Here is a 22,380-nt window from a genome sequence, read left to right on the forward strand (position 1 = left end):
CCTTTTCCAATTTAGATTCCTTTTATTTCTTTTTCTTCTCTGATTGTCCTGGCTAGGACTTCCAAAACTATGTTGAATTATAGTGGTGACAGTGGATATTTTGTCTTATTCCTGATCTTAAAGGAAATGTTTTCACTTTTTCACCATTGAGAATAATGTTTGCTATGGGTTTGTTGTATACCGCCTTTATTACGTTGAGGTAGGTTCCCTCTATGCCCACTTTCTGGAGAGTGTTTTATCATAAGTGGGGGTTGAATTTTGTCAAAAGTGTTTCTGCAACTATTCAGATTGTCATAAGGTTTTTACTCTTCAATTTGTTAATGTGGTGCATCAAGTTGATTGATTTCCATGTATTGAAGAATCCTTGCACCCCTGGGATAAACCCCACTTCATCATGGTGTATGATCCTTTTAATGTGTTGTTGGATTCTGTTTGCTAGTATTTTGTTGAGGACCTTTGCATCTATGTTCATCAATGATATTGGTCTGTAATTTTCTTTTTTTGTGCTATCTTTGGTTTTGGTATAAGGGTGATGGTGGCCTTGCAGAATGAACTTGGACGTGTTCCTTCCTCTGCAATTTTTTGGAACACTTTGAGAAGTGTTAGATAGGATTGCCTGTGAAGCCATCTGGTCCTGGACTTTTGTTTGTTGGAAGATTTTTAATCACAGTTTCAATTTCATTACTTGTGATTGGTTTGTTTATATTTTCTGTTTCTTCCCGGTTCAATCTTGGAAGGCTGTACCTTTCTAAGAATTTGTCCATTTCTTCCAAGTTGTCCATTCTATTGACATATAGCTGCTTTTAGTAGTTTCTTGTGATCCTTTATATTTCTATGGTGTCTGTTGTAATTTCTCCTTTTTCATTTCTAATTTTATTGATTTGAATCCTCTCCCTTTTTTTCTTGATGAGTCTGGCTAAAGGTTTATTAATTTTGTTTATCTCTCAAAGAACCAGATTTTAGCTTCATTGATATTTGCTTTTGTTTTTTTATGTTTCTATTTCATTCATTTCTGCTCAAACCCTGAATAACCAAAACAATCTTGAGAAAGAAAAATGGAGCTGGAGGAATCAGGCTCCCTGACTTCAGACTATACTACAAAGCTATAGTAACCAAGACAGTATGGTACTGGCAGAAAAACAGAAATATAGGTCAATGGAACAAAATAGAAAGCCCAGAGATAAACCCACACACCTATTGTCATCTAATCTATGAAAAAGAAGGCAAGAATATACAATGGAGAAAAGACAACCTCTTCAATAAGTGGTGTGAGAAAGACTGGACAACTACATGTAAAAGAATGTAATTAGAACACTCCCTAATGCCATACACAAAAATATACTCCAAATGGATTAAAGACCCAAATGTAAGACAGGACACTATAAAACTCTTAGAGGAAAACATAGGAAGAACGCACTTTGACATAAATTGCAGCAAGATCTTTTTTGACCCACCTCTGAGAGTACTGAAGATAGAAACAAAAATAAACAAACGGGAGCTAAAGAAACTTAAAACCTTTTGTACTGCAAAGGAAACCATAAACAAAAGGACAGCCCTCAGAATGGGAGAAAATATTTGCAAAGGAAGCAACTGACAAGGGATTAATCTCCAAAATATACAAACAGCTCATGCAGCTCAATATTAAAAAAAAAAAAATCAAAAAATGGGTGAGGGTTTCCCTGGTGGCGCAGTGGTTGAGAGTCCACCTGCTGATGCAGGGGACTTGGGTTTGAGCCCTGGTCTGAGAAGATCCCACATGCTGCAGAGTGGCGGCCCCGTGAGCCATGGCCACTAAGCCTGCGCGTCCGGAGTCTGTACTCTGCAACAAGAGAGGCCACAACAGTGAGAGACCCACATACCACACACACAAAAAAAAACATGGGTGGAAGATCTAAATAGACATTTCTCCAATGAAAACATACAGAAGGTCAAGAGGCACATGAAAACATGCTTGACATCACTAATTATTAGAGAAATGCAAATCACAACTACAATGAGTTGTCACCTCCCACCAGTCAGAATGGTCATTATCACAAAATCTACAAACAATAAATGCTAGACAGAGAGTGAAGAAAAGGGAACCCTCTTGCACTGTTGGTGAGAATGTAAATTGATACAGCCACTATGGAAAACAGTATAGATGTTCCTTAAAAAACTAAAAATAGAACTACCATATGACTCAGCAATCCTGCTACTAGGAATATGCCCTGAGAAAACCATAATTCAAAAAAAGACATGTACCACAATGTTCACTGCAGCATTATTTACAACAGCCAGGTCATGGAACCAACATAAATGTCCATCAACAGATTAATGGATAAAGAAGATGTGGTACATTTACACAATGGAATATTACTCATCCTTTAAAAGGAATGAAACTGAGTCTTTTGTAGAGACATGGATAGACCTAGAAACTGTCATACAAAGTGAATTAAGTTAGACAGAGAAAAACAAATATTGCATATTAACACATTTATGTGGAATCTAGAAAAATGGTACAGATGAACCTATTTGCAAGGCAGAAACAGAGACACTGATGTAGAGAACAAATGTATGGATACCATGGGGGGAAATGGTGGGTGGGATGAATTGGGAGATTGGGATTGACATATATACACTATTGTGTATAAAATAGATAAGTAATATATTTATATAGCACATATTTGCTTTATAGCACAGGGAACTCTACTCAGTGCTCTGTGGTAACCTCAATGGGAAGGAAATCTATAAAAGAGGTTATATATTTATACATATAGCCATTTCACTTCACTGTATAGCAGAAACTAACACAACATGGTAAAGCAACAATACCTCAATAAAAACATTTTGAAAATAAATAAATAAATAAAGTAGTGTGTACATGTCAATCTCAAACTCCCAAACTTCAAACTCTCCCAAGTTACTAAATTTTAAAAATGGTCAATCTACTCTCATTTCCTGTTCAGATGGGTATGGTCATATCAATATTCAGTAGAGATATGCCCAAACTCTGTCTTGTTTTTCCTTATTCCAGTCTCTCCCCACAATCATCTCTCAAAGAAAAATTATCTCATAGAAAACTCTAAAATGTTATAATTTATCCTTTACAATCAAGTTAAGAAATATGGAATTTATCCTATAATAAAAAGAGTAAGAATCAATGGAGGCTTCTAAAAAAGGTAACACAACAAATTGCTTATGGACAGTGTCACCAGGGAAGGTTTCTCTCATGTGTAGTGAATGATTTTGACTTTCATTTTACATGTTATCATGTTTAAAATTATGTATAATGTGCACACATTACATATAAACCAACATGTAAATAAACAAAAATTATGTGAATACATAAATTTAATGTCTGCGTCCTTTACATCAAATTCACAAAAGAAATAATCGATTGGTTAACAGTAACCAAAATGGATGATATCTCTGCATCTTAAGGGGACCATGAGTTATAAATACAATAAGTAGTTCCTGTTTCATTAGAATCTGTAAAACAATGGGACCAAGCAGCCTCGTTTTAGGAACCTTGAACAGAGAGTCAGTGAACAAAGTGAGTTTTGTGTATCTAGGTCTCAGGAATGTCAAATGACAGAAACATCCAGCAGATGTGGATACTCAATGGTGTTAAGGAAAAATTAAAACAGAAAATATTATTGCCATAGGGAGTTAGACTATTTTTTGTTTGCTTGTTTCTTTGTTTTCTTTTATTTTTAACAACATTATTGTAGCTTTACAATGTTGTGTTAGTTTCTGCTGTAAAACAAAGTGAATCAGCTATACGTATACATATATCCCCATATCCCCTTACTCTTGTGCCTCCCTCCTACCCTCCCTATCCCACCCCTCTATGTGGTCACAGAGTTTCAAGTTCATCTCCCTGTGCTATGCAGCTGCTTCCCACTAGTTATCTGTTTTAAATTTGGTAGTGTATATATGTCCATGCTACTCTCTCACTTCATCCCAGCTTACCCTTCCCCCTCCCCGTGTCCTCAAGTCCATTCTCTACATCTGCGTCTTCATTCCTGTCCTGCCCTTAGGTTCTTCAGAACTTCTTTTTTTTTTTAGATTTCATAAATTATGTTAGAATACAGTATTTGTTTTTCTCTTTCTGACTTACTTCCCTCTGTATGACAGACTCTAGGTCCACCCACCTCACTACAAATAACCTAATTTCATTTATTTTTATGGCTGAGTAATATTCCATTGTATATATGTGCCACATCTTCTTTATCTATTTGTCTGTTGATGGACACTTAGGTTTTTTCTATGTCCTGGCTATTGTAAATAGTGCTGCAATGAACTTTGTGGTGCATGTCTCATTTTGAATTATGGTTTTCTCAGGGTATATGCCCAGTAGTGGGATTGCTGGGTCATACAGTAGTTCTATTTTTCATTTTTTAAGGAACCCCCATACTGTTCTTCATAGTGGTTGTATCAATTTATATTCCTACCAACAGTGCAAGAGGGTTCCCTTTTCTCCACACCCTCTCCAGAATTTGTTGTTTTAAAATATAAGTTAAAATACACTCTGTGGACTCCTGGATATGTTTCAAGGATACATGGAAGAGGGTACAAGTCCTCTGCTCATAGGCAGGAGTAAGAGAGAATATTGAAAATTACTATTATTAACATAATTTTACTCACAGCTTGCTGAGGCCTGCTAAAACTGGATTGTTTATCTAATCTCACAATTTTTTTTAAAGAATAAGCATAGGAAAAAATGACTAAACATCAATTCAATTTGTCCCCCTCTAACTGTAACAATACTGACTCCTAATATCCTTCAGGAGAAAATATGAAATACTTATAGCACTTCCCAATATGCTCATCTTTGTTCTGTCTTTGATCACTTTATTTAAACATCTCATGGTATCACAGTCATCATAATCCTAACAAACAAAATGTCATCATATGAACTTAAAAATGATAGTGACCATTTTATACAAATAAAAGACCACACTTTTTGCAACACCATGGCTCTTAACAAACTTGGATTTGAGAAATAACTGAATAACAGTCTTATACCATGATACAGTAGAAAAAAAAAAAAACATGAGTTTTGAGATCAAAGGAACCTATTTTCAAATAACGACAGAAAAACTTACTAAATCTGTAAATATATAAAAATTAGCCATCTGGAAAATGGTGATAATAATAGGAAATTTCTAAAGTGGTTGTAAAGGTGAGTGTTGAGACACACATATCTATCACTGTGTTGGCCACCCAGTAAATATTCAAAAACCTACTGTGCCTTTTAGTCTTTCCTAACTTAAGCATTAGCCTCAAATGGATTCTTAAGTCTGCCCACCAAATGTGCAATATTTTCCTGGTCCATTCCTACCCCAACTCTCCTTTCTCTTCAATCCACAACACCTCTCCCCCATCCTCAGAGCTGATGAGAAAAAAAAAATTAACAAGACATCTTCACACCTGTCTACAGCAGTACATACATACCCTATGTACTCTCTTGTTACTATGGTTGAAACATTGAGGCAATTATATTCCAAGAAAAGACAAAATTTTCTAATTGTGTACCAGTTCCTTATTGGCAATTCAAAGATATCCTTCCAGTAATTGTACTTTCTCCTCTACATCATAAATTGTCCTGTTCCTGGATTCATCTAAACAGCAGGCCAACATGAGAAATTTATGCCCGTTACAAATAAATACTCTTGATTCTACTTCTGTTTCCATTTTTGTCCTGTACATTTTCTTGCCCTTAAAACAGCAGTACTGAAAATGTTCTCTACACTCATTTCCTCTCAACCATGCTATCTTGAGATCAATTAATGAGTGTTTTGCCATATCCTCTCTACTGAAACTGGTATTTTCTAGCCCATGCTGATCTTCCTTTGGTGAATCAAATAGCCAATTCTCATTTTACATCTTATGTGATTTATTGTCTTCATATGGCTTCTTATTCTGGGTATAGGGGAATATTTGTTTTGGCTTTTGTTTTCTTTTGCTTTTTCCTGACCACAGTAGGCTACTTCTTCTCAGTCTCCTTTGGTGGTTCTCAGTCCCAGATCCTAATATTGAAAAGACCTCATCTTTAAACATCTGATTCAGTCAACTTCAGAATCCTATACACAACTGCCTGATGACACTCCATTTGAATTTCCAAGTGTAACCCTTAACTCATCTTTGTCCAAACCAATATTCTTGTCTGACCCCAGCCCCTAATATCCTTCTTATGCAGTCTTTCCCATTTCTGTGGTGACAGCTCTATTTCTTCAACTGCCTAGTCCCAACATATTAGAGTCATCCTTGACGCTTTCACACCATCATCCAATCTGAGAGCAAACTATGCTGTTTCTACGTTCAAAATATAACCTTACAAACATTGAGGACATTATGTTAAGTGAAATATGTTAGAGAAAGACAAATACTGTATAATCTCACCTATATGTGGAATCTAAAAAAAATAAAATCACAGAAATATAACAGATTAGTAGTTTCCAGGGCAGAATGTGGGTGAAATGGTTGAAGGTTGTCAGAGTGTACAAAATTCCAGTTTAAGATAAATAAGTTCCAGGGATGTAATGTATGACATGGTGACAGTTATTTTTCAATTAGGTAAAATTATTGTGTTGTAAGCCTTAAACTTACACAATGATAATTATCATTTATGCCTCAATAAATCTGGAAAAAAATTAAAATAAAAATAAAATAAAATAAAACCTTAACTTTTCACCCCACCTACCATGATTTTTCATCATCCTCTCTCACAGTAGATTAATCTTGTAACTTCCTAATTAGTTCCTATGGTTCCAGTCTTTCTTAAAGTATATTTCCAAGACAGAATTTACCTTGATATTGTTAAAATGAGAGGGAGAGTGTATTATTATTCTAATCAAATTCTTCTAAGAGCTTCTCATCTCACTGTAAGTCAAAATCAAAATCACACAATGGCCTACAAACCACTTCAGAAAGTGACTCCAATGTACATCTCTATCCTTCCACTATTTACTTAAATAAATATCTTATTTCCTCTCCACTTTGTACTTGCTATTTTCTCAGTCTGGAATTTCTTTATTCCAGTTGATCCACCAAACCCACTCCCTCACTTCTTTCTGGTCTTCACTTAAATGTCAATCACCCAGCGAGGCTTTCCCAGACTACTATATTAAAATTACATCCCACCTAACTAACAACATCCATTACCACATTTTCATTTATGTTTCTCTAAGGCAATTATCATTATCTAACCTGCTCTATATTTCACTTACTCATTTGATTAGCTATAAACTCCTAATAGAATTTAAACTGTACAAGGGTAGTGATTTGTGACTTTTAAGTTCACTGATGTCATCCATATCCTACAATGTGCCCTAGCTTGTAGGGGATCTGCTGTAGATATTCATGGAATGTATTATTTAAATATAGAGTTTCAGTCTTTCATAAAGTTTATTAAGAAAATCACTAATCACTGTGCAAATATACTTAAAAAATTCATGGTGTTAGAAGGGTTTATATACTCTCTATTTCAGAAGTGACATCAGATATTCTGTCCAAGACCACAGGACAAGTTAGTAGCTGAGACAAAAATCTGAACTCATGTTTATGTATTCCTATTTAGGGATCCCTTCAATGCTAGAAATTTTTCTATTGAGAGTGAAAACCTTTCAAAAGTTCAGAAAGCATTGATAGGACTTAGAAATCTTAAATTATTAATATGGAGGTATCTCTGTTTCAATTTGGAACATAAATTGGAGTTACCTTTAGAGCATTAAAGTGAAGATAATCATTAGGAAATATGGCTCGGGAACTAAGGATGATGATAAAGACTGAGTGTCAGGTGGATGGTTTAGATTTATAAATTATCCTTGCACAGATTTGATTAAAGAAATAGAAGCAAAGTAGATCAGCGGAGACAGCATCAAATGAGAAAAAAGTAAAGTCTTGGATGAAATTCTCAGCTACATTACAATTTTAGAGATAGTCAAAATATGTATTGACCAGAGAAATAGTTAAAAATTATTTAGTTACAGGATATCTAAATGTGGAGAGTTTCAGGAGGAATTGGCTATGAGAAATGCTAAATGCTACAGAGAGGGAAATAAGATGATGTGGGCAATAGTAGTTCAGTGGAATGGTTGTGAGAAAACTTGAGTTGGTTAATTTGACAAGGAAGATGAGAGAATGGATTCTACATATATATCCAAGACTTTCAAGTTATTGCCTGTGTTTTTTATCATTTTATTTTGTAAATGTCCTTTACAACTTATGGTGTGTTATGGACTGAATGTGTCACCCTAAAATTCATATGCTGAAATCCTAACCCTCAATGTGATGGTACTGAGAAGTGGGAGATTTGGGCGGTAATTATGTCATGAGGATGGGACCTTCATGAATAGAATGAATGCCCTTATAAAAGAGACCTTAGAGGATTACTGCCCTTATGAAAGAGACTCTAGAGGGCTTTCTTGCCCTTTCCACTACCTGAGGACATTACAAGAAGTCTGCAACTCAGAAGAGGGCTTTCACCCTGATCTCAGACGTCCCACCTTGAGAATTGTGAGAAATAAATTTCTGTTGTTTATAAACCACCCAGTCTATGGTGCTTTGTTATAGCAGTCTGAACTGATTAAGAATATAACTACCTAACTCCCAAGTCAAAATTTGGAGTTACCAGATTCTTAAAGTTGCAAGAAAATTAGTATGTAAACCTATATTATAAAAATAAAATTGTAGAAGGCATCAATCATTTAAAAAGAATAGACACAAATAAAATCTAACTATATTATTATTTATTTAATATAATCATAAAAACTCAGTAAAACTGTACGGGAGATTTTGTGCCATTAATTATTAATACACCTATTTGCTATGATCACCACTTTGAGAGAATCGACCATTCTTGATAGTATATCTACTCAGGACAAGAATTCATAGAACCAGATCTAATGCCTCAGCTGCTTTAAAATTATCCCAAGAAGTGTCACAATAAATAATTATTTTACATTTTAATTGTTAGACAAGTTACACTGGAACAATTTGCTTCATTAATAGAAAGGACTTGATGTTCTTCCCTTCTGGGATATGGAGAGCTCATCCAATAAGGTTATTAGGATTTAAAAATTCATTGTTAAATTTGGGAACAACCTAAAAACTATTCCAGATTCACATTCTATCTATTTTGGGGAGAATAATATAACTTTGCAATTGAGTTTAAAATTCTATTGCCATAGACACTTTCGCTCTGCCTCACACCCTCATGCATCATTAAAATAATATAATTTTGCATGTGAAAAAAATAATTCCTATAAAATTATATAACACCATAATTATTGGGCCAAAGTTTAATATATTAACAATTAATTTTTAGTACAATTACTATAGGATATTTAAGTTTTGTATAAGTGTCAAAGAGCTGAAATCTATCATTTTCTTCCCTAGTATTAAATAGTGATTAAAAGCGACTAAAAAGGCAGCCATTATTTTCATTATAAATAGCATAGATACATTTTCAAATCAACATTTTCAAATCATTCCGATATAATATTCTTTTAGTTTGCTAGAATTCCAAGGTAATAATAGAATGTGGTAAAATATTTCTATTAGTAGAATCTGACTAAAGTATAAGTGAAAACAATAACAAAGCAAGCAGAAATTTGATTGGCAGTTATCTGCCTTTGAACCTGAAAAAATTATAATCCTAGCAATTTTTGTCTATTTGAACTACTTACTTAGGTCATTAAAAATAATTTCAAAATCTATTGAAGGGCTTCCCTGGTGGCGCAGTGGCTGAGGGTCCGCCTACTGATGCAGGGGAGACCGGTTCGTGCCCTGGTCTGAGAAGATCCCACATGCCGCGAAGCGGCTAGGCCTGTGAGCTGTGGCCGCTGAGCCTGCACGTCTGGAGCCTATGCTCCGTAACGGGAGAGGCCACAACATTGAGAGGCCCACGTACTGCAAAACAAAACAAAACAAACAAACAAAAAATTCTATTGAAATATATAATTTACTTCCTTTTTTAGCAACTGTCATAAACACCAAATTCCTCTATGTTTTTTAATGGTAATATATTTCATATAATTGAAATATAGTTGGTTGGAAAATTAGACATTTATACTCATCGAATTTAATAATATGTTTTTCACACGAAGATCACACTTACACCATCTTAACAGTTTATTGATTTGCTCATGTAATTGACTGGTTTACAATATATATGTGTATGTGTATGTGTGTTCCAATGATTTAAAAAGGAGATATAAAATTATACAGATGTGGTGAGGAAAAGGTTAACTATATTTCTTTAACTATGTTACTTTCTGGAACAAGGAGAAATGAAGCAGGTGATGTCTGCCAGTTTGGTTGAAGCTATATTTTATAAACTGGAATGGTCACACTTTAATTAATGGCTATGCCCTGCATTTAGTAGAAAGACTAGGAATTTATATATAATGCATTCATCATGCTTTCACAGAAAATGAAAACCACAAGATAGTATAGAGAATGCAATATATTATGAAAAGCCAGGTAATTTTTCTACAAAGGGTGAAGAGTAGGTTGTATACCCAGAGCTCAAACTTTTGCAACAGTCCATACATGCAGCAAATGACACTGTTTCAGTTACCATGAACAGCTTCTCAGTGCAATTCATCTTTATGTCATTTAGTTGTCTTAAGTATAAACCGTAGACTTTTAACTAAAACAATTACATAAGTGTACTAGGGAAAGAACAAGCTGATTGCATGATTTGGGGGGGTGGAACCAAACATTAAAAACTAGTTCATTGACATTTTCAAGTAATGATAGGAACTATTGGAACAGTTTGTTTAAATGATTTCATGAATAAGATTTGAAACACTAAACAACCAATTTAAAACTTTTTTTATGTTACTGAATTTTAAAGCATATTTTATAAATGTCTCTTGAAGATATAGTTTATCTTATAAATAGACCACCTCATTTTAAAATCAAACTCCTCATTAATCAATTTTAGCCCTAATACTCTTATTAGATAATAAGAGGCATGTTCAAGGTATGGGGAAAGGAGAGAATGTTAACCAAAATTCAGTTAAAATCATTTTCTTATTAATCAGTGAGCACAAAAAATTCAGCAAATCATTTATGAATCAAAGAATGGGAATTTAGAAGGTCTATATCTGGCCTTCTCACAAATAAAGGAATCAAGAATGTATCACTAGTGTTTTTACCATGAGCAATTAGAAAAATGGAATTGTCATCTATTTTGATCGGGAATATCAGGACTGTTTCTGTATGGAATATCAGGAGGTGAACTTGAAGTAAGTCAAGGATATTAAGTTTCAGATTCCACTTAGTCAAGTGGACATATCTAATAGATAATTATACATGCAATTTATAATTAAAGTGAGAATACAAAATTACTGATATATATATTTAGGAGTTGTCATCATGCAGATGGTATTTAGAGCCATGAATTGCATAAGATCACCAAGAGACTAGTGTAGAAAGACAAAAAAGAAGATTCCCGAGTTCTTTTTGTACTAAGAATTCTTAAACATGACAATCTACTAATAAAGGAAAATGAGAAGAAATGGCCAGTGAATTAGTAGGGAAAAAAGAAAGAAAGAAACACAAATTATGGTGTCCTGGAAGCCAGATAATTAAAACATTTCATGAAAGAAGAGTTCAACCAGATCAAGCAGGTTGTGGAACACAGAGTGACCATTGGAATTTGAAATGTACAGGTAGTTTTTAACCTTAATAAGCCTGGTGGCAAAAGTTTTATTGGAGTGGGTTTGGGGAACTATGGAAGAAGAGAAACTAGAATTGTATATGTGGATAATTTTTTGTGGAGTTTTGCTATCAATCAAGTGAAAGAAATAAGCTAATTGTTGCAAGGGAAAATAAAGTCAAGAGAGGGTTTTTGCTGTTGTTTTCTTTTGTTACCTAGTTAGTTTTAAATATGGAATAAATAGCAGCAATTTTGTATGAAGATGAGAAAGACTCAATCAGTAAAGGGAAATGAATTGATAATATAACTACCTCGAGGCACTGTAGCTGCATTAGTGCAGCTTCATCTGATGAATTCTTCTAACCATATAAGTGAAAATAAGTGACTTTTGAAAGGTGAATTAGGTTAATATTTTCTTTTAACTGATAGTTTATATTGTTCACTGTAGTTATCTTTACACATCTAAACTACGATTTCCCCATGTGACAGTTACATTGTTTGGGTGATAAACCAGTGAGTAAATCCTCATTCCTCTTACCGTAGTGACTGTACCAGGTAAACCAAGCCTAAAATAATTGGCACATGGTATACACCTGCCTAAAGGGATTAAGTCCAATCATTGTTTATTCAGTGCAAAGGTTGTTCTGCATAAGATGGTCTGTTAATTGGAGACCTGTAATTGCTGAAGCCATTTGCTAAAGTGGGAGAAGCCAATCCAAAGAGGAAGTTGATACAGGGGAATCACAAGCTTAGAGAATTTTAAACAAAACATGCCAGAGCCTTGAGCAAACTGTGTTTAGGAATTTTAATTATATGAGTCAAAACATTCTCTCAATTGTTTAAATAAGTTTGAATTGAGTTTTCTTTTACTTGGAATTAAAATTATCTTAAATCAGTGATGGGCAGAAAAGCAAACCCCAATTTACATAGTGGGCACTTGCTAATTATGCAGTGATGGTGATCCAAGTAAATTGCTCTCTGAGAACAAAGAACATTATGAACTGCTAATTATGCCTGAAATAACAAAATTTATGACCATTTCCTACAGTCATATTTTTTTCCCTACAGTGGATAAAGAGACTGAGAAAAAGAAAGTTGTTTCTTGGCTGAGGATAAAAACACATGAACAAAAAATAGAAGAGTTTTATCTAGTAAAGAAAGCATTAATTGCCCTGGAAGACAAGAGATACAGGTCATAAACCTTACTTTTCCATTCTGTTTTAAACATCTTTTTTCAGTAGACCTTTTAAGTGAAAACTTTAACTAGATGACTTCTGATTCCATTTAAAATTAAATAGGCTTTGACACTGAGTAGGGTGTTGTTACTTATTGCTATTGATTTTCATTAATAAGGCACTGCTTTTAGCAAATTCTAATGTTAGCATAGTTAGACAACAATTGCATGATCTAAGAAATAAGGAACATAGCTTAGAGATGTACATATAGCTTTCAGAGGATTGACGCTCAAACACTTAATTCACTAGATGTTATTAACCACATATATGTGCTCAAATCTATATAGTACGTGGAATTGAAAACCAAAGGAACAAAAATTCCTCACTTAAAGAAGTTTACAGCCTAATAAAATATCAAACATACAAGCTTTAAAAATATTCCAAATGCTTTGTATACTAGATGCATTTAAAAGAAGCATGCTGGTCATAATTGAAAGAACACTTAACTTCTGCCTGATAAGGTCAGGTTAACCTACAAAGAGATGAACACATTTAAAATGAGACAAAATATAAGTAAAAATTCATTAGGGAAAAAATCAGGAGGAAAATTTTATTTGTTGTCATTAAACTGTACTCTCCTCCAAAGCATGATAATGACAGTCATAGTTTTATCTCTGAGATCTAGCATTGCAATGGTCACAGAGTAGATGCCTCATAATTGTTGCTTGAAGAATACATGGATTGCATGGAGGGTAACTTAAAATGCTAGAAAGAGAGGGGGGAAACACGGAAAATTCATAAGAAACTTAGAAACTATTGTGAAAGAACTATGGCTATTGTGTGGTGCTGCAGATAAATAGAAAGTTGATTGTACTAGAAAAGAATATTGTTGTATTAATGAAAATTTATGACAATGCATAATTACGACCTGTCAGAACATGAAGGTCATGCCATGGAGAGTCTTACAGAGTAGGTTAATTAATGTTGATTTTATCGTTTAAATAATGAGTAGCCATTGGAGAATTTTGAGAAAAGATGACATGATCAAAAGTGCTTATTACAATGACTACATGCACAGCATTCTGGAGTGCATTAGAATGGTAGAAAGGTTAAAGGAGGGAAGAACATTTAGGAAACTGTTGCCAGAAAAGGTATCGCTGCCTAAGCTACAGCAGTGGCAGTGAATCTATGCAGAAGGGAAGAAAGCCTGAAGTGTCTGCCAATTTAATAGATAGTGAAACAGATGGAGCATGTTGATTTATTGCTACAGTGGACAAAAGAGATGGAAGCTTTAAGATGACTTCCAGATTTTCAATTCGTACAATTGAGTTGATAGTATATTCTTTACCACTGTAAGTACAAGAAGAGATGCACATGTGTGAGAACTGGAATTCTATTTGGAGTTTAGGACATAAATCAATAATGTATCTAAAATATTTCAGAGGTAGATTTTACAAAGTAGAGATGCTTTCATAAGTCCTGAAATTATTTCAACAGCGAAATCTTTTTGACATGGTAAGAAAGAAAATCATCATTTTTGGCTATTTGTGCCCCTGGAGTGCTACAAGGCAAAGTTTGCAGAACAGTTTTAATTTTGCTAATTTTCAACTGCTTTTAGTATATACACATTCATTAAAAAAAACCTGCCTGAGAAAAGGCTCATCATCAGATAACATGCAGGAGTCTTCTTTTTATGCTCCACCTTCTTCAGTTTAAAAAAAAAAGTTTATAATTTAGTGACTAAAATGATAATTTCAAATATCAATGTTGGGGTTGAGGAAGTGAGCGATAATCACTGAATAACAAATTGTTGTGAAATACATGTGGTTTCCAATTATTTACATTAAAAAGAATTCAAGGAATATATATTAAAGTTTTAGCATATAGCACAGAAAGAGATAAATAATTGAGTGATATTGTCATAAAAAACTTTAAAATTTTTTTCTACTTATTTTAACCAGACTTGTTAGCAACTACATTATTTAAATCAAAACAGCTGATGATGCTGTATTCTGTCTTATTCTTGCAGGAGGCAATAACATTTAATATGTAAAATCATTTGGAAAAGAGACCTGCTCATCACAATAATATGCAGTTTCATAATTTTATACTTATATTCAATAATTATTTATCAAAAATGTAATATGTCTGATGTATACTAATTCTAATGATGCCTAATTCCAGAAGATGCATTTAAAATTCTTAGACACACACACACACACAAAAATTCTTAAACACATCTGGCTAAAGGACATTAAAAAATATTTTCAATTTAAATTTATATCTATACTTAAAGGATATAGTTATAGGGAAAGCAGTAAGGATAAGTAATAAACAGATATTTTTGAAGATGATAAAATAATCCAAAAAACTTTAAGGTATAAGAGCATATTATATTAGGATACACTTATTTGTAGAAAGTGTAATAAAATTAAAAATTTAAGATAAGAAGAAAATGGTGTAAAATATTCAATTTGGTTCAATAAGGTTCAATAAGGTTCAATAATGAACCTTATTAAGTAATAGGAGTATTATCAATCTTGCATTTAGAATTGAGCTTGTTCTTTTGAAAACAACAAATAACTTTACTGTGAATTACCATCTCCAAAAGTCTATAAGCAGTGTTCCTATTCCACTTATTTTTATCCTGTATCACAATTCTTACTAAGTGTCTTAGTTATGTATTATTACATAACAAATTATTCAATTACTTAGTATCTTAAATTAACAACAATTATTATTTCACAGGTACTGTGGGTCAGGAATCTAAGTACATCTTAGCCAAGTCTTTTGAGTGTGGGTCTTACTGATGGAAATCAACTCAGAACTTGACTGGAAAGGATCCACTTCCTAGCTGACTCTTCTATTTGTTGGATAGATTTAGTTTCTTGTGGGTTATTGGACTGAGAGCTCTGAGGCTCACAAGCTGTTGACTGTCCCTCTGTTCCTAGTCATGTGGGGCTTTCAAAGATCATCTCACAGCATGGCATCTTGCTTCATCTATTCAGGCAAACAAGAATGCAAAAGACAGTAACAGCAAGAAAGAGAGAGAGAGAGAGAGAGAGAGAGAGAGAGAGCCAGAAAGTCACCTACTTTTGCAGCTTAATCATGAAAGTGATATCTCATCTTTTTTATTGTATCCTATTGGTTAGAAGCAAATCATTAGGTCTAGCCCACACTTAAGGGATGAGCACAAAGGCAGGAATACTGGGAGGGAGGGGTCATTGGGAGCCTTGACTAAAGTTGCTTACCACACTATGTCTTCAACTGATAGATGTTTAAATGAAGTTAACTCAATAAACATTGATTGGGCATCTGCCATGCACCAGGATGGAAAGAAGCAGAAATTAACATAACTTTATTCTGAACCGAATGCAATCTCTACATTTATTTAGTGTAAAAAATGTTACAGTGAATCATTTTGGCCCTAGACATATAAATATTAAACAGAAAAGCTAGACAATACAATTGGTTTAGAGATTTCATATTATCATATCAAATTACCTTTGTCAAAGAGGTGGGAGAATGTTCATGACACCAGTTCTATTTTTTTTGTCAAAATTCATTTTTATTAATAGAAAATAAACACTTATTCCAGTTGTTATACTTGAAGTTGCTAATAAAAAAATTAAAAAGAATTTAAAATCACCACTCAATAATCCTGTTTTAACTAAGACAATGAAACTGTGGCTTAAAAAAAAAAAAAAAGTATTCAGCACCATTTACTCATAGAACTTTCAGACTTTGTTCTTAAAGTTTCTGGAACTTTCCCATCTGTAGAGTACAGGAATTGCTGAGCTACATGAGGAACCCTCTCTGGGACAACCAATGAGAAGTTAAGCAATCAGTATATATTCAGCCTGATAACTTGGACTGTACAACGATCCCTTCCTCTCCACTCTGGCTCAGGAGGGACATGCTTCTAAGCACTGAGGTATGACGAGTCCGACTGTTATTAGCTGGAAAGACCAGTTCTAACAGCAAATAACAGTAAATTTCTGGCACAGAGACTACTGTCCTTAATGTTCTGTGATTTTAGGAAATTCTGTAAATGGCTTGGCTTTACTTCAATTTACTCAGAAATGAAACATGTTTAATAAGGTTAAACTACTCTGCTAGAGTAAGTGTCTGCTGGTTTAGTGTCCTTATAAAATACATACATAATACGTGTAGGTAAATCATAGTCTTAAAGTATAATTAGAATACTGCATTATTGAAACGAAAGTCTAACAAAATGACTACAGTAAGAAGCAGCTAATCAAACTAAATCCAAAGTTATGACAAGGGAGACCCATTTTCACTTGAAGCTGTGTCACTTAGAGAATTAAAGCCATTCAAGGTGAGGTGAAGGTGGCACCTTTAGATAATTCCAACCAGGGCCAGAAATTAGCATTTCTAAATATTTCAGAAAAGTCCATAGAAGTGTTTCAAAGACTTTTATGCAAAAGAATATCTGTCTGTCTTTCTGCATCAGTAAGTAGTAGAGCCCATCAGAATTTCCTATTAACACAAAGACAAAGGCAAGTCCGTACACTTGATCAGATGTCAAAGGAATGGGAGGTGAACTATTAGGTCACCCTTAGAACTTCTGCTGGCTTTTTACTATATGCTGTTCATCAGTGTGAGTCAGGTGGACTTTTGTGAGAGAATAGTGTTTGGTGGCCAGGACCTCTTTTGGGCGTTTCTTGCTAAGTGGAATACACAACAAATAAGGGAATAGGGGAGGTAATACAGGGAAGCTACTCTTTCCAGCTCAGAAGGAGTTGATGAAGCCCATATATGCATTCAAGAAGCCCATGGGATCCTCTCGCTGTAGATAGTGGCTAATGTGGTCATCCAGAATCAACACTGTGGACAGCGGCAGCGTTTTCCTGTACAGCTCCAAAAACTCTGGATAAGGATTCACTGGATCCAATGGCCCATAGATAAAATGAATGGGGATAGATACAGAGGCAAGAGCTCCCACCCAGCGTCTTCTAAACTTTTTCCTTTGATTGATGTACTGCAAGAGACTGTCAATAACCAAGTTCCCGTCATTGTTGCGTATCCCTGCCCACATGTCCCACAGTTCACTCTCAGAGGGTCGGTTGTATGGCCCAAAGACCGGGGTGAGACCTCGAGAGAATACGAAGAAGTTCATCAGTCGCGTGAGGATGGGTGACAGCATGCCTCCATCTTTGAGAAGCTTTTGGAGAAGGAGAGGATGGTGAGTCTCAGGAAATATACCTCCATTCGACAGACAGAGACTCTTGATGGTAATCTGACCAGATCGATTCTGCTTGAACCTATAGAGCAGCTCCTGAGCAACAATATACCCATAGTCGCGAGATAACAGTTTGATCCTACGGTTCTGGAGCCCCAGATGCCGCAAAAGAGCTTCCATGATGCTGGCCTGCTCGAATATGGAATAGTGATGTGGTCTCGATTTGTCACTGAAGCCAAAGCCTAGGAAATCAAGGGCAATCACTCGATGAAACCTGAGGGTCAGACCTTCGCAAATCTTGTACCAGTCATAGCTGGACGTTGGAAAGCCATGTAAAAGCACAACTATCTCTGGACTTCCAACCACACCCACAGAGTCTTGGTAGAAGATATGCAGTCCCTTGTAGGTAAAAAAAAAATTGCCTGATGACTTCCATGAGTGAAGAGCAGGGGGAAGCTGGGGGGCGGGGGGATGTGCAGATAGGCTGCAAGCAGGGGCACAGCCAACAGCCCCACCTGGACCCAGCACTCCCTCATCCTGATTCAGGTAAGACCTGGGCTACAAGACTCCATGTTTGGGGACCTGGTTGCGCATGCACTTCCCGCAGCCAGAGCTTCTCCGCCTCTACGGCCATACCATCCTGAACGCGCCTGATCTCGTCTGATCTCGGAAGATAAGCAGGGTCGGGCCTGGTTAGTACTTGGATGGGATATTTTTTTTATTTTTCATGATGAATAATTAATAGATATGATTATTTTAATAATGTTATAATAATGAGTATAATAGCTAATGTGTACTAATATAATTAATATAATAGTTAATATTTGTTAATATAATACATATAATAGCTAATATTTATTGAGTACTGACTTCGTGCTAGGCACCATGTTAAGTACATATGTGTATATATATATATATATATATATATATATATAAAACATCTTTATTGGAGTATAATTGCTTTACAAAGGTGTGATAGTTTCTGTTTTATAACAAACTGAATCATCTTTTGGGGAAATTTTAAATCCACAAGAGACAGCCAGAGAGATATCAAACAGTTAAGGTTTTTCTTTTTTGGGGGGGCGCCTTGTTGCGCCATGCGGGATCTTAGTCCCCCACCAGGGATCGAACCCGCGTCCCCTGCAGTGGAAGGACAGAGTCTTAACCACTGGACTTCCAGGGAAGTCCCTTGAAGAGTTAAGTTTTAATGGAAGAATTATCCACAAACTATTAGGTACTTCAGCAATTATATTTCAGTGTCTTACTTAATGGTTCAGTGGTTCTAAAAGTGTGGTCCAGGTACTCTGAAAATTTTTTCATAGCTTCTGCCTGTCTAAAATTATTTCCATAATAATATGAAGACATAATTTGCCTTTTTACTCTCATTCTTTAAATAATATATAATAGAGTTTTCCTGTGATCCAGTTGACATGTATTAAGTCAAACATTAAAGATAATAGGCTAAATATTTTGAAAGATAGTTATCTTTCACAAAAATATTTATTTAACATGTAATATGCTTGTTATTTTAAAATGAAAAAATAAATATGTTACTTAAATTTCTGTTTTAATTTTTAATATGGTAACTATTGATAAATGTAATTGACATAAACTAAAGCTCTTTGGGTTTGTTAATAATTTTTAAGAGTATAAAGGGTTCTAAGACCAAAGTTTGAGAATAAATAAATTAGACAATTCTTAAAGCACCAGTGGGTTTCTAAACAACTTAGATGAAAAACACTGTTTTGAGAAAAATAAACTATATTATTAGATTTATTTTCTCATAATGAAATGTGCTTTAGTTAAGTTTAAAATTCAGATGTTTCACTTCAATAAGCAAATGTATTCTTGGAAAGTGGCAATCATTTTTTAAATAAGAAAATCATTTTGAGTGTGAATATAATATCAGTGCCCCTCATTAATCACAGCAGGAATATTTACTACATTAATGTAACTGGAAATATTTAAAAAATATTTCCCTATCTGAGTAAGATTATAAAAACAAGATCATAATTATATAAGAAAAAACAGTATGAGGGCAAAGTATAATGACTTCTAATGAATTTTAGGTGTACATTTTTAATAAGGCTTACACTTCATCTTCTAAAAAACTGTAAGGACTGTAAATGGAATGGGGGCAGAATTGTACTAGTCTACTCTTCTGAATATACACTACTTCTTCACCATATTAAAAAAAAAATACCCTCCAGTATCTCTCATAATATATATTTGGAGGATTCTTTTCTTTAATAATAAGTTTTAATGATATGCTATGGTAGAACATTATCATCAATTGGTATTTTAAAAATAGGAGCAGAGAAAGTCATTATACTTAGAATGGTAGTGTTTAATTGATGCAATATAACAGAAAAGCCCCAATGACAGATAAAAAGCCCAAATTTTATTTCACTTTATTAAGAGCCACTGAATTTAAAATGGGAACAGGACCAGCAACAGATAACAAATTACAGCTCAAATAAATTAAAGTGTTAATTTTATATTTCTCTAATCACAATTCCATTCAAGATCATTCTCATTTGCCTCATTCCAGGATAAGCATATATAATTTCATTATGCATCATAAATATGAGAATAGTTTTTTGTGAAAAATCCAGTTTAATAGTAGATGAACCTATAAAATAATACTTGCCTCCCTCAAGCACTTAGTCCATAAAGCAAAAATTGCAGTAGGTAAAACATGCCATTTGGCTTTCCATTCTGATTAGAATATAGAAATTTACAAGAGACCATCATTGCCACACTAACAAATAAGAAAAACTATTTAATTTTAAAAAAAAAAAGAAAAATGTGAGCCAAATATGCAAAGAAACTTAAATTGCAGAAGAGAAGTCCATGATTGCTGACTATTGTAAACAAGGCACAAAGAGGAACCAACACTATACAGATTAGGGTAAACAGTTACCAGCATTAACTTTTAACAGATATTTAATGGCCATGTTAAGACAGGCCTGACAGATTAGAAATTTAAAGAGCCCCAAATACAGTAATTCACTAACCAGTTCTTTCCTAGGGGGCATTTACCACGTGAAGAGCAGGAGCCTATCAAAAGTAGAGGCAAGAACGTAGGACTAAGAAAGAACCCCCAGGAACAGGAGTCTTTGCAAAACTGAAGGTCAGCAGATATCCAAAGGCTTTAACTAGAGTAGGAACTCTGAGAAAAATAACCAGAGGAATATCTAGTTGTACCTTGCAAGTGCAAAGCAGTGGCCTATTTGTAACTGTAGGCAGGTCAGAAGAGCTAATGGAAACTCACCAAGGTACATGGGGGTCTTTTCTGAATGCAAAACAGTGGCTCACCCAAGGCTGGCCATTGTATGGGAAAATTGAAATAAACTACCCAAAATGCAGTGGTCCTTTCTAAGTACATGGCGGCAGTCTGAAAGTGACCAGGGGTAGAAAAAGGCAACTGAGAGAGATTCCCCTAAGAGGAACACAGGGACATTGCTGAGTTCACAGCAGGGGGCAAAGAAGGTAATGTAAAGACCAAGATAACCAAGAGAAATCCCCCTGAGCACAGGAAATCTTCAGTACCTTAAAGCAGCACCCAATAAAGGCTGTGGAAAGTCAATGAGACAAAGAGAGAATTCGTAAAAGTACCTGAGCAACTACAAAAGGGAAGAAGAGAGAGATCACTGGAGAATCACCAGTACTCAGATTCCAATCTTTGCCTAAAAGAAACTTTGAATTCCATCTCAAAATATTCGAAGCCAGTTATTAACTAAATCAAAATAAATACAAAAGTAAAAAATACAGTACTAACTTAATTATAAGTTAAATTGATTTATTCTTCGACCCAGACAGCCTGACTCTCTTTCTGTGTTGTAATATTATTCAAATCTAATTCTGTTTTCCAGGGCATTTAAAATTTACATGAAGTTTAAAGAATGTCTCTTCAGGGCTTCCCTGGTGGCGCAGTGGTTGAGTCCACCTGCCGATGCAGGGGACACGGGTTCGTGCCCTGGTCCGGGAGGATCCCACATGCCGCAGAGCGGCTGGGCCCGTGAGCCATGGCTGCTGGGCCTGTGTGTCCAGAACCTGTGCTCCGCAATGGGAGGGGCCACAACAGTGAGAGGCCCGCGTACCGGGGGAAAAAAAAAAAGTCTCTTCAAAAATTACTTAATTAATTGACTTTAACATCGCATTTGAAAAAATCTAATAGGGAAAACCTAAGCAAATAATGGAAAATCTGAGTGAAAAAATATCACAAGCAGGCAGTTAAGAAAATTCATTATGTCCTAGACCAATTCACATAATCAATACATTAATGCTAATTAATAGTATTAATAAAGTATAAACCTTTGAAAAGCTAATAATTATTATTTTTATTAAAA

General features: G+C 34.7%; 1 pseudogene; it reads right to left on the minus strand.

Moving 5' to 3' along the window:
- Positions 1-17,578: 17,578 nt before the first annotated feature.
- LOC136137125 (mesoderm-specific transcript homolog protein pseudogene) lies at positions 17,579-18,564 on the minus strand (annotated as a pseudogene).
- Positions 18,565-22,380: the final 3,816 nt, after the last annotated feature.

This window comes from Phocoena phocoena, chromosome 17 (genome assembly GCF_963924675.1).
Source record: "Phocoena phocoena chromosome 17, mPhoPho1.1, whole genome shotgun sequence".
NCBI classification, from domain to species: domain Eukaryota; kingdom Metazoa; phylum Chordata; class Mammalia; order Artiodactyla; family Phocoenidae; genus Phocoena; species Phocoena phocoena.